Source organism: Leuresthes tenuis, unplaced genomic scaffold (genome assembly GCF_036924035.1).
Source record: "Leuresthes tenuis unplaced genomic scaffold, fLeuTen1.0.hap1 SCAF_10, whole genome shotgun sequence".
NCBI classification, from domain to species: domain Eukaryota; kingdom Metazoa; phylum Chordata; class Actinopteri; order Atheriniformes; family Atherinopsidae; genus Leuresthes; species Leuresthes tenuis.
This window is the reverse complement of record NW_027325364.1, coordinates 35,514,580-35,533,879: the sequence shown is the minus strand read 5'-3', so window position 1 is coordinate 35,533,879 and position 19,300 is coordinate 35,514,580. Positions and strand designations below refer to the sequence as shown.

Here is a 19,300-nt window from a genome sequence, read left to right as displayed (position 1 = left end):
AGGGCATTGGTGCTATAGTGGAGAGCATAACTGCTTGCCAAGCAGTTGACCCGTGTTCGATTCCCGGCCAATGCATTCAGACGATTCGAACTGGGGAAAGCTTTCAAATGTACTTTGCTATCTCTACGTCTGCTCAGAGTGCTTTGTCAAGCTTAACAACCTCTTCAACCACTCTTCAACCAACTCTCTTGTATCTGATGGGCATCACAAGTTTACCAAGCGAGTGGGGAAGATGAGATTCCCCAGTGCCGTACCACAGAAAAAAAACAGGCCTCCCTCAAACTCCACGGAATCCACAGACGGCCAGCACCTTCCACATCGCCAAATGCTCCAAGCCCGTTGACAAAAACATTTTGTCCGGCAACTGACCATACAATTCCTTGTCTTCCATATCATCCGTGGATGAATCAGCCCATGTCATTTGATGACAAATGGAACTCCTTTTTGCTGCTCAAAGGATTATTAAGCACACATCAAAGTATCAAAAAAACTTGATCATTCTTTTAGTTTTTAAAACTGCCAAGCCACAATGGTTCTAGAGCTGCTGGGAAGAGTTTATTGAGCCTTTCTCTAAAGAGAATGACTAAATCTGCTGGTTGTAAAGTATTAACACAAATTCAGTGATGCGCATAGGATGACTACTTCCATACCAACGTCCTGTTAAATCTGTGACAGGGCTTGATTAAATTGACATTGCAGTCTTGTCATTGGAAAACAACAACACACGCGTCTTAGGTTTACACTAGTTAGTCAGAGTTTCAAAACTATCATTCCCTGACTGGGAATCGAACCCAGGCCGCGGCGGTGAGAGCGCCGAATCCTAGCCACTAGACCATCAGGGACCCGAACGCCTAGTCAACAGTACCGATTGCAAATCTGCAGTAAACTCTTCCTAACTGACAAAAAAATTGGCATTGTGCATTGCATTGAATACGTGCTGAAGTTGGGAACATTTTAGTCTTAAATGAAAGTAATTCTGTGCATCTGGAGAATAAATCCAAGCAAGCACAAGTTTCACGCTTTTGACTTCTCTCTTACTTCAGGGAGAAATAGAAAGATTCCTGAGTAAGAGCGAGTGTGTCATAACCCTGCAAGAAAATAAGTGGATAGATGACAAAAGAAATAAAACACTCCTGACCTACGTCACAACAGTGGAAACACCAAATCCTAGCCACCAGACCACCAGGGAGCCTTTGATTTTTGTGAACTATGGGTGTTGTCTCTTGTGCCTCGTTGTCCATTTTGCAGGGGGCTATGTGTAGTCAAACGGACGAGGTATGTACAGACACCCTTTAAAAGAATGATCTTAGGTGAGCAATATATGGAACGGATCAGTGATGGAAAAGGGACATCTGACTTTAAGGAATTGAACCGAAGCATTTAAAACTCCCAAATAGCTTTTTATGCCTGCTGAAATTGTTGGGGCATGTCCCGGCAGTAGTCTTATAGTGGAGGGCATACTACAGCCACTTGTCAAGCAATTGACCTTCGTAGCACTCTCGTTCCGTTGCATCAGCTTCCTGAAGTCCTTGGAGGGTCTTTTTCGGTACCTGTGAAACAAGAGTTGTACACAGGCTGGCGGCCACAGTTGGCACGGGGGCTGTGTCTCACGTGGTGCTTAGAGTTTCCTTGTCATTACAGAAGTAATTGCTCATTTATCAATTCATTCTTTCCAACAACGTAGGCATCTGTCCGTGATGGCGAATAGTACCATTGCAGTTTGAATTTACATGTCCCCAAACTTAACAAACCAACCGAAGTTGTTTTGACTTGTTGTCTGATGAAAGTCTCTGTCAGGGCATTGGTGCTATAGTGGAGAGCATAACTGCTTGCCAAGCAGTTGACCCGTGTTCGATTCCCGGCCAATGCATTCAGACGATTCGAACTGGGGAAAGCTTTCAAATGTACTTTGCTATCTCTACGTCTGCTCAGAGTGCTTTGTCAAGCTTAACAACCTCTTCAACCACTCTTCAACCAACTCTCTTGTATCTGATGGGCATCACAAGTTTACCAAGCGAGTGGGGAAGATGAGATTCCCCAGTGCCGTACCACAGAAAAAAAACAGGCCTCCCTCAAACTCCACGGAATCCACAGACGGCCAGCACCTTCCACATCGCCAAATGCTCCAAGCCCGTTGACAAAAACATTTTGTCCGGCAACTGACCATACAATTCCTTGTCTTCCATATCATCCGTGGATGAATCAGCCCATGTCATTTGATGACAAATGGAACTCCTTTTTGCTGCTCAAAGGATTATTAAGCACACATCAAAGTATCAAAAAAACTTGATCATTCTTTTAGTTTTTAAAACTGCCAAGCCACAATGGTTCTAGAGCTGCTGGGAAGAGTTTATTGAGCCTTTCTCTAAAGAGAATGACTAAATCTGCTGGTTGTAAAGTATTAACACAAATTCAGTGATGCGCATAGGATGACTACTTCCATACCAACGTCCTGTTAAATCTGTGACAGGGCTTGATTAAATTGACATTGCAGTCTTGTCATTGGAAAACAACAACACACGCGTCTTAGGTTTACACTAGTTAGTCAGAGTTTCAAAACTCTCATTCCCTGACTGGGAATCGAACCCAGGCCGCGGCGGTGAGAGCGCCGAATCCTAGCCACTAGACCATCAGGGACCTGAATGCCTAGTCAACAGTACCGATTGCAAATCTGCAGTAAACTCTTCCTAACTGACAAAAAAATTGGCATTGTGCATTGCATTGAATACGTGCTGAAGTTGGGAACATTTTAGTCTTAAATGAAAGTAATTCTGTGCATCTGGAGAATAAATCCAAGCAAGCACAAGTTTCACGCTTTTGACTTCTCTCTTACTTCAGGGAGAAATAGAAAGATTCCTGAGTAAGAGCGAGTATGTCATAACCCTGCAAGAAAATAAATGGATAGATGACAAAAGAAATAAAACACTCCTGACCTACGTCACAACAGTGGAAACACCAAATCCTAGCCACCAGACCACCAGGGAGCCTTTGATTTTTGTGAACTATGGGTGTTGTCTCTTGTGCCTCGTTGTCCATTTTGCAGGGGGCTATGTGTAGTCAAACGGACGAGGTATGTACAGACACCCTTTAAAAGAATGATCTTAGGTGAGCAATATATGGAACGGATCAGTGATGGAAAAGGGACATCTGACTTTAAGGAATTGAACCGAAGCATTTAAAACTCCCAAATAGCTTTTTATGCCTGCTGAAATTGTTGGGGCATGTCACGGCAGTAGTCTTATAGTAGAGGGCATACTACAGCCACTTGTCAAGCAATTGACCTTCGTAGCACTCTCGTTCCGTTGCATCAGCTTCCTGAAGTCCTTGGAGGGTCTTTTTCGGTACCTGTGAAACAAGAGTTGTACACAGGCTGGCGGCCACAGTTGGCACGGGGGCAGTGTCTCAGGTGGTGCTTAGAGTTTCCTTGTCATTACAGAAGTAATTGCTCATTTATCAATTCATTCTTTCCAACAACGTAGGCATCTGTCCGTGATGGCGAATAGTACCATTGCAGTTTGAATTTACATGTCCCCAAACTTAACAAACCAACCGAAGTTGTTTTGACTTGTTGTCTGATGAAAGTCTCTGTCAGGGCATTGGTGCTATAGTGGAGAGTATAACTGCTTGCCAAGCAGTTGACCCGTGTTCGATTCCCGGCCAATGCATTCAGACGATTCAAACTGGGGAAAGCTTTCAAATGTACTCTGCCATCTCTACGTCTGCTCAGAGTGCTTTGTCAAGCTTAACAAACTCTTCAACCATGAAATCAAATCTTGTATCTGATGGGCATCACAAGTTTACCAAGCGAGTGGGGAACATGAGATTCCCCAGTGCCGTACCACAGAAAAAAAACAGGCCTCCCTCAAACTCAATCCAAGAATCCACAGACGGCCAGCACCTTCCACATCGCCAAATGCTCCAAGCCCGTTGACAAAAACATTTTGTCCGGCAACTGACCATACAATTCCTTGTCTTCCATATCATCCGTGGATGAATCAGCCCATGTCATTTGATGACAAATGGAATTCCTATTTGCTGCTCAAAGTGTTATTAAGCACACATCAAAGTATCAAAAAAACTTGATCATTCTTTTAGTTTTTAAAACTGCCAAGCCACAATGGTTCTAGAGCTGCTGGGAAGAGTTTATTGAGCCTTTCTCTAAAGAGAATGACTAAATCTGCTGGTTGTAAAGTATTAACACAAATTCAGTGATGCGCATAGGATGACTACTTCCATACCAACGTCCTGTTAAATCTGTGACAGGGCTTGATTAAATTGACATTGCAGTCTTGTCATTGGAAAACAACAACACACGCGTCTTAGGTTTACACTAGTTAGTCAGAGTTTCAAAACTCTCATTCCCTGACTGGGAATCGAACCCAGGCCGCGGCGGTGAGAGCGCCGAATCCTAGCCACTAGACCATCAGGGACCCGAACGCCTAGTCAACAGTACCGATTGCAAATCTGCAGTAAACTCTTCCTAACTGACAAAAAAATTGGCATTGTGCATTGCATTGAATACGTGCTGAAGTTGGGAACATTTTAGTCTTAAATGAAAGTAATTCTGTGCATCTGGAGAATAAATCCAAGCGAGCACAAGTTTCACGCTTTTGACTTCTCTCTTATTTCAGGGAGAAATAGAAAGATTCCTGAGTAAGAGCGAGTGTGTCATAACCCTGCAAGAAAATAAGTGGATAGATGACAAAAGAAATAAAACACTCCTGACCTACGTCACAACAGTGGAAACACCAAATCCTAGCCACCAGACCACCAGGGAGCCTTTGATTTTTGTGAACTATGGGTGTTGTCTCTTGTGCCTCGTTGTCCATTTTGCAGGGGGCTATGTGTAGTCAAACGGACGAGGTATGTACAGACACCCTTTAAAAGAATGATCTTAGGTGAGCAATATATGGAACGGATCAGTGATGGAAAAGGGACATCTGACTTTAAGGAATTGAACCGAAGCATTTAAAACTCCCAAATAGCTTTTTATGCCTGCTGAAATTGTTGGGGCATGTCACGGCAGTAGTCTTATAGTAGAGGGCATACTACAGCCACTTGTCAAGCAATTGACCTTCGTAGCACTCTCGTTCCGTTGCATCAGCTTCCTGAAGTCCTTGGAGGGTCTTTTTCGGTACCTGTGAAACAAGAGTTGTACACAGGCTGGCGGCCACAGTTGGCACGGGGGCTGTGTCTCAGGTGGTGCTTAGAGTTTCCTTGTCATTACAGAAGTAATTGCTCATTTATCAATTCATTCTTTCCAACAACGTAGGCATCTGTCCGTGATGGCGAATAGTACCATTGCAGTTTGAATTTACATGTCCCCAAACTTAACAAACCAACCGAAGTTGTTTTGACTTGTTGTCTGATGAAAGTCTCTGTCAGGGCATTGGTGCTATAGTGGAGAGCATAACTGCTTGCCAAGCAGTTGACCAGTGTTCGATTCCTGGCCAATGCATTCAGACGATTCGAACTGGGGAAAGCTTTCAAATGTACTTTGCCATCTCTACGTCTGCTCAGAGTGCTTTGTCAAGCTTAACAACCTCTTCAACCACTCTTCAACCAACTCTCTTGTATCTGATGGGCATCACAAGTTTACCAAGCGAGTGGGGAAGATGAGATTCCCCAGTGCCGTACCACAGAAAAAAAACAGGCCTCCCTCAAACTCAATCCAAGAATCCACGGACGGCCAGCACCTTCCACATCGCCAAATGCTCCAAGCCCGTTGACAAAAACATTTTGTCCGGCAACTGACCATACAATTCCTTGTCTTCCATATCATCCGTGGATGAATCAGCCCATGTCATTTGATGACAAATGGAACTCATTTTTGCTGCTCAAAGGATTATTAAGCACACATCAAAGTATCAAAAAAACTTGATCATTCTTTTAGTTTTTAAAACTGCCAAGCCACAATGGTTCTAGAGCTGCTGGGAAGAGTTTATTGAGCCTTTCTCTAAAGAGAATGACTAAATCTGCTGGTTGTAAAGTATTAACACAAATTCAGTGATGCGCATAGGATGACTACTTCCATACCAACGTCCTGTTAAATCTGTGACAGGGCTTGATTAAATTGACATTGCAGTCTTGTCATTGGAAAACAACAACACACGCGTCTTAGGTTTACACTAGTTAGTCAGAGTTTCAAAACTCTCATTCCCTGACTGGGAATCGAACCCAGGCCGCGGCGGTGAGAGCGCCGAATCCTAGCCACTAGACCATCAGGGACCCGAACGCCTAGTCAACAGTACCGATTGCAAATCTGCAGTAAACTCTTCCTAACTGACAAAAAAATTGGCATTGTGCATTGCATTGAATACGTGCTGAAGTTGGGAACATTTTAGTCTTAAATGAAAGTAATTCTGTGCATCTGGAGAATAAATCCAAGCAAGCACAAGTTTCACGCTTTTGACTTCTCTCTTATTTCAGGGAGAAATAGAAAGATTCCTGAGTAAGAGCGAGTGTGTCATAACCCTGCAAGAAAATAAGTGGATAGATGACAAAAGAAATAAAACACTCCTGACCTACGTCACAACAGTGGAAACACCAAATCCTAGCCACCAGACCACCAGGGAGCCTTTGATTTTTGTGAACTATGGGTGTTGTCTCTTGTGCCTCGTTGTCCATTTTGCAGGGGGCTATGTGTAGTCAAACGGACGAGGTATGTACAGACACCCTTTAAAAGAATGATCTTAGGTGAGCAATATATGGAACAGATCAGTGATGGAAAAGGGACATCTGACTTTAAGGAATTTAACCGAAGCATTTAAAACTCCCAAATAGCTTTTTATGCCTGCTGAAATTGTTGGGGCATGTCACGGCAGTAGTCTTATAGTGGAGGGCATACTACAGCCACTTGTCAAGCAATTGACCTTCGTAGCACTCTCGTTCTGTTGCGTCAGCTTCCTGAAGTCCTTGGAGGGTCTTTTTCGGTACCTGTGAAACAAGAGTTGTACACAGGCTGGCGGCCACAGTTGGCACGGGGGCTGTGTCTCAGGTGGTGCTTAGAGTTTCCTTGTCATTACAGAAGTAATTGCTCATTTATCAATTCATTCTTTCCAACAACGTAGGCATCTGTCCGTGATGGCGAATAGTACCATTGCAGTTTGAATTTACATGTCCCCAAACTTAACAAACCAACCGAAGTTGTTTTGACTTGTTGTCTGATGAAAGTCTCTGTCAGGGAATTGGTGCTATAGTGGAGAGCATAACTGCTTGCCAAGCAGTTGACCCGTGTTCGATTCCCGGCCAATGTATTCAGACGATTCGAACTGGGGAAAGCTTTCAAATGTACTTTGCTATCTCTACGTCTGCTCAGAGTGCTTTGTCAAGCTTAACAACCTCTTCAACTAACTCTCTTGTATCTGATGGGCATCACAAGTTTACCAAGCGAGTGGGGAAGATGAGATTCCCCAGTGCCGTACCACAGAAAAAAAACAGGCCTCCCTCAAACTCAATCCAAGAATCCACGGACGGCCAGCACCTTCCACATCGCCAAATGCTCCAAGCCCTTTGACAAAAACATTTCGTCCGGCAACTGACCATACAATTCCTTGTCTTCCATATCATATCATCCGTGGATGAATCACCCCATGTCATTTGATGACAAATGGAACTCCTTTTTGCTGCTCAAAGGATTATTAAGCACACATCAAAGTATCAAAAAAACTTGATCATTCTTTTAGTTTTTAAAACTGCCAAGCCACAATGGTTCTAGAGCTGCTGGGAAGAGTTTATTGAGCCTTTCTCTAAAGAGAATGACTAAATCTGTTGGTTGTAAAGTATTAACAAAAATTCAGTGATGCGCATAGGATGACTACTTCCATACCAACGTCCTGTTAAATCTGTGACAGGGCTTGATTAAATTGACATTGCAGTCTTGTCATTGGAAAACAACAACACACGCGTCTTAGGTTTACACTAGTTAGTCAGAGTTTCAAAACTCTCATTCCCTGACTGGGAATCGAACCCAGGCTGCGGCGGTGAGAGCGCCGAATCCTAGCCACTAGACCATCAGGGACCCGAACGCCTAGTCAACAGTACCGATTGCAAATCTGCAGTAAACTCTTCCTAACTGACAAAAAAATTGGCATTGTGCATTGCATTGAATACGTGCTGAAGTTGGGAACATTTTAGTCTTAAATGAAAGTAATTCTGTGCATCTGGAGAATAAATCCAAGCAAGCACAAGTTTCACGCTTTTGACTTCTCTCTTATTTCAGGGAGAAATAGAAAGATTCCTGAGTAAGAGCGAGTGTGTCATAACCCTGCAAGAAAATAAATGGATAGATGACAAAAGAAATAAAACACTCCTGACCTACGTCACAACAGTGGAAACACCAAATCCTAGCCACCAGACCACCAGGGAGCCTTTGATTTTTGTGAACTATGGGTGTTGTCTCTTGTGCCTCGTTGTCCATTTTGCAGGGGGCTATGTGTAGTCAAACGGACGAGGTATGTACAGACACCCTTTAAAAGAATGATCTTAGGTGAGCAATATATGGAACGGATCAGTGATGGAAAAGGGACATCTGACTTTAAGGAATTAAACCGAAGCATTTAAAACTCCCAAATAGCTTTTTATGCCTGCTGAAATTGTTGGGGCATGTCACGGCAGTAGTCTTATAGTAGAGGGCATACTACAGCCACTTGTCAAGCAATTGACCTTCGTAGCACTCTCGTTCCGTTGCATCAGCTTCCTGAAGTCCTTGGAGGGTCTTTTTCGGTACCTGTGAAACAAGAGTTGTACACAGGCTGGCGGCCACAGTTGGCACGGGGGCTGTGTCTCAGGTGGTGCTTAGAGTTTCCTTGTCAATACAGAAGTAATTGCTCATTTATCAATTCATTCTTTCCAACAACGTAGACATCTGTCCGTGATGGCGAATAGTACCATTGCAGTTTGAATTTACATGTCCCCAAACTTAACAAACCAACCGAAGTTGTTTTGACTTGTTATCTGATGAAAGTGGAGTGGAGAGTATAACTGCTTGCCAAGCAGTTGACCCGTGTTCGATTCCCGGCCAATGCATTCAGACGATTCGAACTGGGGAAAGCTTTCAAATGTACTTTGCCATCTCTACGTCTGCTCAGAGTGCTTTGTCAAGCTTAACAAACTCTTCAACCATGAAATCATATCTTGTATCTGATGGGCATCACAAGTTTACCAAGCGAGTGGGGAAGATGAGATTCCCCAGTGCCGTACCACAGAAAAAAAACAGGCCTCCCTCAAACTCAATCCAAGAATCCACGGACGGCCAGCACCTTCCACATCGCCAAATGCTCCAAGCCCGTTGACAAAAACATTTTGTCCGGCAACTGACCATACAATTCCTTGTCTTCCATATCATCCGTGGATGAATCACCCCATGTCATTTGATGACAAATGGAACTCCTTTTTGCTGCTCAAAGGATTATTAAGCACACATCAAAGTATCAAAAAAACTTGATCATTCTTTTAGTTTTTAAAACTGCCAAGCCACAATGGTTCTAGAGCTGCTGGGAAGAGTTTATTGAGCCTTTCTCTAAAGAGAATGACTAAATCTGCTGGTTGTAAAGTATTAACACAAATTCAGTGATGCGCATAGGATGACTACTTCCATACCAACGTCCTGTTAAATCTGTGACAGGGCTTGATTAAATTGACATTGCAGTCTTGTCATTGGAAAACAACAACACACGCGTCTTAGGTTTACACTAGTTAGTCAGAGTTTCAAAACTCTCATTCCCTGACTGGGAATCGAACCCAGGCCGCAGCGGTGAGAGCGCCGAATCCTAGCCACTAGACCATCAGGGACCCGAACGCCTAGTCAACAGTACCGATTGCAAATCTGCAGTAAACTCTTCCTAACTGACAAAAAAATTGGCATTGTGCATTGCATTGAATACGTGCTGAAGTTGGGAACATTTTAGTCTTAAATTAAAGTAATTCTGTGCATCTGGAGAATAAATCCAAGCAAGCACAAGTTTCACGCTTTTGACTTCTCTCTTATTTCAGGGAGAAATAGAAAGATTCCTGAGTAAGAGCGAGTGTGTCATAACCCTGCAAGAAAATAAGTGGATAGATGACAAAAGAAATAAAACACTCCTGACCTACGTCACAACAGTGGAAACACCAAATCCTAGCCACCAGACCACCAGGGAGCCTTTGATTTTTGTGAACTATGGGTGTTGTCTCTTGTGCCTCGTTGTCCATTTTGCAGGGGCCTATGTGTAGTCAAAGGGACGAGGTATGTACAGACACCCTTTAAAAGAATGATCTTAGGTGAGCAATATATGGAACGGATCAGTGATGGAAAAGGGACATCTGACTTTAAGGAATTGAACCGAAGCATTTAAAACTCCCAAATAGCTTTTTATGCCTGCTGAAATTGTTGGGGCATGTCACGGCAGTAGTCTTATAGTGGAGGGCATACTACAGCCACTTGTCAAGCAATTGACCTTCATAGCACTCTCGTTCCGTTGCGTCAGCTTCCTGAAGTCCTTGGAGGGTCTTTTTCGGTACCTGTGAAACAAGAGTTATACACAGGCTGGCGGCCACAGTTGGCACGGGGGCTGTGTGTCAGGTGGTGCTTAGAGTTTCCTTGTCATTACAGAAGTAATTGCTCATTTATCAATTCATTCTTTCCAACAACGTAGGCATCTGTCCGTGATGGCGAATAGTACCATTGCAGTTTGAATTTACATGTCCCCAAACTTAACAAACCAACCGAAGTTGTTTTGACTTGTTGTCTGATGAAAGTCTCTGTCAGGGCATTGGTGCTATAGTGGAGAGCATAACTGCTTGCCAAGCAGTTGACCCGTGTTCGATTCCCGGCCAATGCATTCAGACGATTCGAACTGGGGAAAGCTTTCAAATGTACTTTGCCATCTCTACGTCTGCTCAGAGTGCTTTGTCAAGCTTAACAACCTCTTCAACCACTCTTCAACCAACTCTCTTGTATCTGATGGGCATCACAAGTTTACCAAGCGAGTGGGGAAGATGAGATTCCCCAGTGCCGTACCACAGAAAAAAAACAGGCCTCCCTCAAACTCAATCCAAGAATCCACGGACGGCCAGCACCTTCCACATCGCCAAATGCTCCAAGCCCGTGGACAAAAACGTTTTGTCCGACAACTGACCATACAATTCCTTGTCTTCCATATCATCCGTGGATGAATCAGCCCATGTCATTTGATGACAAATGGAATTCCTATTTGCTGCTCAAAGTGTTATTAAGCACACATCAAAGTATCAAAAAAACTTGATCATTCTTTTAGTTTTTAAAACTGCCAAGCCACAATGGTTCTAGAGCTGCTGGGAAGAGTTTATTGAGCCTTTCTCTAAAGAGAATGACTAAATCTGCTGGTTGTAAAGTATTAACACAAATTCAGTGATGCGCATAGGATGACTACTTCCATACCAACGTCCTGTTAAATCTGTGACAGGGCTTGATTAAATTGACATTGCAGTCTTGTCATTGGAAAACAACAACACACGCGTCTTAGGTTTACACTAGTTAGTCAGAGTTTCAAAACTCTCATTCCCTGACTGGGAATCGAACCCAGGCCGCGGCGGTGAGAGCGCCGAATCCTAGCCACTAGACCATCAGGGACCTGAATGCCTAGTCAACAGTACCGATTGCAAATCTGCAGTAAACTCTTCCTAACTGACAAAAAAATTGGCATTGTGCATTGCATTGAATACGTGCTGAAGTTGGGAACATTTTAGTCTTAAATGAAAGTAATTCTGTGCATCTGGAGAATAAATCCAAGCAAGCACAAGTTTCACGCTTTTGACTTCTCTCTTATTTCAGGGAGAAATAGAAAGATTCCTGAGTAAGAGCGAGTGTGTCATAACCCTGCAAGAAAATAAGTGGATAGATGACAAAAGAAATAAAACACTCCTGACCTACGTCACAACAGTGGAAACACCAAATCCTAGCCACCAGACCACCAGGGAGCCTTTGATTTTTGTGAACTATGGGTGTTGTCTCTTGTGCCTCGTTGTCCATTTTGCAGGGGGCTATGTGTAGTCAAACGGACGAGGTATGTACAGACACCCTTTAAAAGAATGATCTTAGGTGAGCAATATATGGAACGGATCAGTGATGGAAAAGGGACATCTGACTTTAAGGAATTGAACCGAAGCATTTAAAACTCCCAAATAGCTTTTTATGCCTGCTGAAATTGTTGGGGCATGTCACGGCAGTAGTCTTATAGTGGAGGGCATACTACAGCCACTTGTCAAGCAATTGACCTTCATAGCACTCTCGTTCCGTTGCGTCAGCTTCCTGAAGTCCTTGGAGGGTCTTTTTCGGTACCTGTGAAACAAGAGTTGTACACAGGCTGGCGGCCACAGTTGGCACGGGGGCTGTGTCTCAGGTGGTGCTTAGAGTTTCCTTGTCATTACAGAAGTAATTGCTCATTTATCAATTCATTCTTTCCAACAACGTAGGCATCTGTCCGTGATGGCGAATAGTACCATTGCAGTTTGAATTTACATGTCCCCAAACTTAACAAACCAACCGAAGTTGTTTTGACTTGTTGTCTGATGAAAGTCTCTGTCAGGGCATTGGTGCTATAGTGGAGAGCATAACTGCTTGCCAAGCAGTTGACCCGTGTTCGATTCCCGGCCAATGCATTCAGACGATTCGAACTGGGGAAAGCTTTCAAATGTACTTTGCCATCTCTACGTCTGCTCAGAGTGCTTTGTCAAGCTTAACAACCTCTTCAACCACTCTTCAACCAACTCTCTTGTATCTGATGGGCATCACAAGTTTACCAAGCGAGTGGGGAAGATGAGATTCCCCAGTGCCGTACCACAGAAAAAAAACAGGCCTCCCTCAAACTCAATCCAAGAATCCACGGACGGCCAGCACCTTCCACATCGCCAAATGCTCCAAGCCCGTTGACAAAAACATTTTGTCCGGCAACTGACCATACAATTCCTTGTCTTCCATATCATCCGTGGATGAATCACCCCATGTCATTTGATGACAAATGGAACTCCTTTTTGCTGCTCAAAGGATTATTAAGCACACATCAAAGTATCAAAAAAACTTGATCATTCTTTTAGTTTTTAAAACTGCCAAGCCACAATGGTTCTAGAGCTGCTGGGAAGAGTTTATTGAGCCTTTCTCTAAAGAGAATGACTAAATCTGCTGGTTGTAAAGTATTAACACAAATTCAGTGATGCGCATAGGATGACTACTTCCATACCAACGTCCTGTTAAATCTGTGACAGGGCTTGATTAAATTGACATTGCAGTCTTGTCATTGGAAAACAACAACACACGCGTCTTAGGTTTACACTAGTTAGTCAGAGTTTCAAAACTCTCATTCCCTGACTGGGAATCGAACCAAGGCCACGGCGGTGAGAGCACCGAATCCTAGCCACTAGACCATCAGGGACCCGAACGCCTAGTCAACAGTACCGATTGCAAATCTGCAGTAAACTCTTCCTAACTGACAAAAAATTGGCATTGTGCATTGCATTGAATACGTGCTGAAGTTGGGAACATTTTAGTCTTAAATGAAAGTAATTCTGTGCATCTGGAGAATAAATCCAAGCAAGCACAAGTTTCACGCTTTTGACTTCTCTCTTACTTCAGGGAGAAATAGAAAGATTCCTGAGTAAGAGCGAGTGTGTCATAACCCTGCAAGAAAATAAGTGGATAGATGACAAAAGAAATAAAACACTCCTGACCTACGTCACAACAGTGGAAACACCAAATCCTAGCCACCAGACCACCAGGGAGCCTTTGATTTTTGTGAACTATGGGTGTTGTCTCTTGTGCCTCGTTGTCCATTTTGCAGGGGGCTATGTGTAGTCAAAGGGACGAGGTATGTACAGACACCCTTTAAAAGAATGATCTTAGGTGAGCAATATATGGAACGGATCAGTGATGGAAAAGGGACATCTGACTTTAAGGAATTGAACCGAAGCATTTAAAACTCCCAAATAGCTTTTTATGCCTGCTGAAATTGTTGGGGCATGTCACGGCAGTAGTCTTATAGTAGAGGGCATACTACAGCCACTTGTCAAGCAATTGACCTTCGTAGCACTCTCGTTCCGTTGCATCAGCTTCCTGAAGTCCTTGGAGGGTCTTTTTCGGTACCTGTGAAACAAGAGTTGTACACAGGCTGGCGGCCACAGTTGGCACGGGGGCTGTGTCTCAGGTGGTGCTTAGAGTTTCCTTGTCATTACAGAAGTAATTGCTCATTTATCAATTCATTCTTTCCAACAACGTAGGCATCTGTCCGTGATGGCGAATAGTACCATTGCAGTTTGAATTTACATGTCCCCAAACTTAACAAACCAACCGAAGTTGTTTTGACTTGTTATCTGATGAAAGTGGAGTGGAGAGTATAACTGCTTGCCAAGCAGTTGACCCGTGTTCGATTCCCGGCCAATGCATTCAGACGATTCGAACTGGGGAAAGCTTTCAAATGTACTTTGCCATCTCTACGTCTGCTCAGAGTGCTTTGTCAAGCTTAACAAACTCTTCAACCATGAAATCATATCTTGTATCTGATGGGCATCACAAGTTTACCAAGCGAGTGGGGAAGGTGAGATTCCCCAGTGCCGTACCACAGAAAAAAAACAGGCCTCCCTCAAACTCAATCCAAGAATCCACGGACGGCCAGCACCTTCCACATCGCCAAATGCTCCAAGCCTGTTGACAAAAACATTTTGTCCGGCAACTGACCATACAATTCCTTGTCTTCCATATCATCCGTGGATGAATCAGCCCATGTCATTTGATGACAAATGGAACTCCTTTTTGCTGCTCAAAGGATTATTAAGCACACATCAAAGTATCAAAAAAACTTGATCATTCTTTTAGTTTTTAAAACTGCCAAGCCACAATGGTTCTAGAGCTGCTGGGAAGAGTTTATTGAGCCTTTCTCTAAAGAGAATGACTAAATCTGCTGGTTGTAAAGTATTAACACAAATTCAGTGATGCGCATAGGATGACTACTTCCATACCAACGTCCTGTTAAATCTGTGACAGGGCTTGATTAAATTGACATTGCAGTCTTGTCATTGGAAAACAACAACACACGCGTCTTAGGTTTACACTAGTTAGTCAGAGTTTCAAAACTCTCATTCCCTGACTGGGAATCGAACCCAGGCCGCGGCGGTGAGAGCGCCGAATCCTAGCCACTAGACCATCAGGGACCCGAACGCCTAGTCAACAGTACCGATTGCAAATCTGCAGTAAACTCTTCCTAACTGACAAAAAAATTGGCATTGTGCATTGCATTGAATACGTGCTGAAGTTGGGAACATTTTAGTCTTAAATGAAAGTAATTCTGTGCATCTGGAGAATAAATCCAAGCAAGCACAAGTTTCACGCTTTTGACTTCTCTCTTACTTCAGGGAGAAATAGAAAGATTCCTGAGTAAGAGCGAGTGTGTCATAACCCTGCAAGAAAATAAGTGGATAGATGACAAAAGAAATAAAACACTCCTGACCTACGTCACAACAGTGGAAACACCAAATCCTAGCCACCAGACCACCAGGGAGCCTTTGATTTTTGTGAACTATGGGTGTTGTCTCTTGTGCCTCGTTGTCCATTTTGCAGGGGGCTATGTGTAGTCAAAGGGACGAGGTATGTACAGACACCCTTTAAAAGAATGATCTTAGGTGAGCAATATATGGAACGGATCAGTGATGGAAAAGGGACATCTGACTTTAAGGAATTGAACCGAAGCATTTAAAACTCCCAAATAGCTTTTTATGCCTGCTGAAATTGTTGGGGCATGTCACGGCAGTAGTCTTATAGTAGAGGGCATACTACAGCCACTTGTCAAGCAATTGACCTTCGTAGCACTCTCGTTCCGTTGCATCAGCTTCCTGAAGTCCTTGGAGGGTCTTTTTCGGTACCTGTGAAACAAGAGTTGTACACAGGCTGGCGGCCACAGTTGGCACGGGGGCTGTGTCTCAGGTGGTGCTTAGAGTTTCCTTGTCATTACAGAAGTAATTGCTCATTTATCAATTCATTCTTTCCAACAACGTAGGCATCTGTCCGTGATGGCGAATAGTACCATTGCAGTTTGAATTTACATGTCCCCAAACTTAACAAACCAACCGAAGTTGTTTTGACTTGTTATCTGATGAAAGTGGAGTGGAGAGTATAACTGCTTGCCAAGCAGTTGACCCGTGTTCGATTCCCGGCCAATGCATTCAGACGATTCGAACTGGGGAAAGCTTTCAAATGTACTTTGCCATCTCTACGTCTGCTCAGAGTGCTTTGTCAAGCTTAACAAACTCTTCAACCATGAAATCATATCTTGTATCTGATGGGCATCACAAGTTTACCAAGCGAGTGGGGAAGGTGAGATTCCCCAGTGCCGTACCACAGAAAAAAAACAGGCCTCCCTCAAACTCAATCCAAGAATCCACGGACGGCCAGCACCTTCCACATCGCCAAATGCTCCAAGCCTGTTGACAAAAACATTTTGTCCGGCAACTGACCATACAATTCCTTGTCTTCCATATCATCCGTGGATGAATCAGCCCATGTCATTTGATGACAAATGGAACTCCTTTTTGCTGCTCAAAGGATTATTAAGCACACATCAAAGTATCAAAAAAACTTGATCATTCTTTTAGTTTTTAAAACTGCCAAGCCACAATGGTTCTAGAGCTGCTGGGAAGAGTTTATTGAGCCTTTCTCTAAAGAGAATGACTAAATCTGCTGGTTGTAAAGTATTAACACAAATTCAGTGATGCGCATAGGATGACTACTTCCATACCAACGTCCTGTTAAATCTGTGACAGGGCTTGATTAAATTGACATTGCAGTCTTGTCATTGGAAAACAACAACACACGCGTCTTAGGTTTACACTAGTTAGTCAGAGTTTCAAAACTCTCATTCCCTGACTGGGAATCGAACCCAGGCCGCGGCGGTGAGAGCGCCGAATCCTAGCCACTAGACCATCAGGGACCCGAACGCCTAGTCAACAGTACCGATTGCAAATCTGCAGTAAACTCTTCCTAACTGACAAAAAAATTGGCATTGTGCATTGCATTGAATACGTGCTGAAGTTGGGAACATTTTAGTCTTAAATGAAAGTAATTCTGTGCATCTGGAGAATAAATCCAAGCAAGCACAAGTTTCACGCTTTTGACTTCTCTCTTATTTCAGGGAGAAATAGAAAGATTCCTGAGTAAGAGCGAGTGTGTCATAACCCAGCAAGAAAATAAGTGGATAGATGACAAAAGAAATAAAACACTCCTGACCTACGTCACAACAGTGGAAACACCAAATCCTAGCCACCAGACCACCAGGGAGCCTTTGATTTTTGTGAACTATGGGTGTTGTCTCTTGTGCCTCGTTGTCCATTTTGCAGGGGGCTATGTGTAGTCAAAGGGACGAGGTATGTACAGACACCCTTTAAAAGAATGATCTTAGGTGAGCAATATATGGAACGGATCAGTGATGGAAAAGGGACATCTGACTTTAAGGAATTGAACCGAAGCATTTAAAACTCCCAAATAGCTTTTTATGCCTGCTGAAATTGTTGGGGCATGTCACGGCAGTAGTCTTATAGTGGAGGGCATACTACAGCCACTTGTCAAGCAATTGACCTTCATAGCACTCTCGTTCCGTTGCGTCAGCTTCCTGAAGTCCTTGGAGGGTCTTTTTCGGTACCTGTGAAACAAGAGTTGTACACAGGCTGGCGGCCACAGTTGGCACGGGGGCTGTGTCTCAGGTGGTGCTTAGAGTTTCCTTGTCATTACAGAAGTAATTGCTCATTTATCAATTCATTCTTTCCAACAACGTAGGCATCTGTCCGTGATGGCGAATAGTACCATTGCAGTTTGAATTTACATGTCCCCAAACTTAACAAACCAACCGAAGTTGTTTTGACTTGTTGTCTGATGAAAGTCTCTGTCAGGGCATTGGTGCTATAGTGGAGAGCATAACTGCTTGCCAAGCAGTTGACCCGTGTTCGATTCCCGGCCAATGCATTCAGACGATTCGAACTGGGGAAAGCTTTCAAATGTACTTTGCCATCTCTACGTCTGCTCAGAGTGCTTTGTCAAGCTTAACAACCTCTTCAACCACTCTTCAACCAACTCTCTTGTATCTGATGGGCATCACAAGTTTACCAAGCGAGTGGGGAAGGTGAGATTCCCCAGTGCCGTACCACAGAAAAAAAACAGGCCTCCCTCAAACTCAATCCAAGAATCCACGGACGGCCAGCACCTTCATATCGCCAAATGCTCCAAGCCTGTTGACAAAAACATTTTGTCCGGCAACTGACCATACAATTCCTTGTCTTCCATATCATCCGTGGATGAATCAGCCCATGTCATTTGATGACAAATGGAACTCCTTTTTGCTGCTCAAAGGATTATTAAGCACACATCAAAGTATCAAAAAAACTTGATCATTCTTTTAGTTTTTAAAACTGCCAAGCCACAATGGTTCTAGAGCTGCTGGGAAGAGTTTATTGAGCCTTTCTCTAAAGAGAATGACTAAATCTGCTGGTTGTAAAGTATTAACACAAATTCAGTGATGCGCATAGGATGACTACTTCCATACCAACGTCCTGTTAAATCTGTGACAGGGCTTGATTAAATTGACATTGCAGTCTTGTCATTGGAAAACAACAACACACGCGTCTTAGGTTTACACTAGTTAGTCAGAGTTTCAAAACTCTCATTCCCTGACTGGGAATCGAACCAAGGCCACGGCGGTGAGAGCACCGAATCCTAGCCACTAGACCATCAGGGACCCGAACGCCTAGTCAACAGTACCGATTGCAAATCTGCAGTAAACTCTTCCTAACTGACAAAAAATTGGCATTGTGCATTGCATTGAATACGTGCTGAAGTTGGGAACATTTTAGTCTTAAATGAAAGTAATTCTGTGCATCTGGAGAATAAATCCAAGCAAGCACAAGTTTCACGCTTTTGACTTCTCTCTTACTTCAGGGAGAAATAGAAAGATTCCTGAGTAAGAGCGAGTGTGTCATAACCCTGCAAGAAAATAAGTGGATAGATGACAAAAGAAATAAAACACTCCTGACCTACGTCACAACAGTGGAAACACCAAATCCTAGCCACCAGACCACCAGGGAGCCTTTGATTTTTGTGAACTATGGGTGTTGTCTCTTGTGCCTCGTTGTCCATTTTGCAGGGGGCTATGTGTAGTCAAAGGGACGAGGTATGTACAGACACCCTTTAAAAGAATGATCTTAGGTGAGCAATATATGGAACGGATCAGTGATGGAAAAGGGACATCTGACTTTAAGGAATTGAACCGAAGCATTTAAAACTCCCAAATAGCTTTTTATGCCTGCTGAA

At 43.5% G+C, this 19,300-nt stretch overlaps 11 non-coding genes across 11 annotated transcripts; all 11 read right to left on the bottom strand.

The window, feature by feature from the left end:
- Positions 1-770: 770 nt before the first annotated feature.
- Positions 771-842, bottom strand: trnae-cuc (transfer RNA glutamic acid (anticodon CUC)). The gene has a single exon. It is a non-coding gene; the product is annotated as a tRNA-Glu (tRNA).
- A 1,723-nt stretch (positions 843-2,565) lies between these two features.
- trnae-cuc (transfer RNA glutamic acid (anticodon CUC)) lies at positions 2,566-2,637 on the bottom strand. Its single transcript has one exon. It is a non-coding gene; the product is annotated as a tRNA-Glu (tRNA).
- Positions 2,638-4,358: 1,721 nt separating this feature from the next.
- trnae-cuc (transfer RNA glutamic acid (anticodon CUC)) lies at positions 4,359-4,430 on the bottom strand. The gene has a single exon. It is a non-coding gene; the product is annotated as a tRNA-Glu (tRNA).
- Positions 4,431-6,156: 1,726 nt separating this feature from the next.
- On the bottom strand, positions 6,157-6,228 carry trnae-cuc (transfer RNA glutamic acid (anticodon CUC)). The gene has a single exon. It is a non-coding gene; the product is annotated as a tRNA-Glu (tRNA).
- A 1,720-nt stretch (positions 6,229-7,948) lies between these two features.
- On the bottom strand, positions 7,949-8,020 carry trnae-cuc (transfer RNA glutamic acid (anticodon CUC)). Its single transcript has one exon. It is a non-coding gene; the product is annotated as a tRNA-Glu (tRNA).
- Positions 8,021-9,720: 1,700 nt separating this feature from the next.
- Positions 9,721-9,792, bottom strand: trnae-cuc (transfer RNA glutamic acid (anticodon CUC)). Its single transcript has one exon. It is a non-coding gene; the product is annotated as a tRNA-Glu (tRNA).
- A 1,726-nt stretch (positions 9,793-11,518) lies between these two features.
- Positions 11,519-11,590, bottom strand: trnae-cuc (transfer RNA glutamic acid (anticodon CUC)). Its single transcript has one exon. It is a non-coding gene; the product is annotated as a tRNA-Glu (tRNA).
- Positions 11,591-13,316: 1,726 nt separating this feature from the next.
- On the bottom strand, positions 13,317-13,388 carry trnae-cuc (transfer RNA glutamic acid (anticodon CUC)). Its single transcript has one exon. It is a non-coding gene; the product is annotated as a tRNA-Glu (tRNA).
- A 1,699-nt stretch (positions 13,389-15,087) lies between these two features.
- On the bottom strand, positions 15,088-15,159 carry trnae-cuc (transfer RNA glutamic acid (anticodon CUC)). The gene has a single exon. It is a non-coding gene; the product is annotated as a tRNA-Glu (tRNA).
- A 1,700-nt stretch (positions 15,160-16,859) lies between these two features.
- On the bottom strand, positions 16,860-16,931 carry trnae-cuc (transfer RNA glutamic acid (anticodon CUC)). The gene has a single exon. It is a non-coding gene; the product is annotated as a tRNA-Glu (tRNA).
- Positions 16,932-18,656: 1,725 nt separating this feature from the next.
- On the bottom strand, positions 18,657-18,728 carry trnae-cuc (transfer RNA glutamic acid (anticodon CUC)). Its single transcript has one exon. It is a non-coding gene; the product is annotated as a tRNA-Glu (tRNA).
- Between the last annotated feature and the right edge of the window lie 572 nt (positions 18,729-19,300).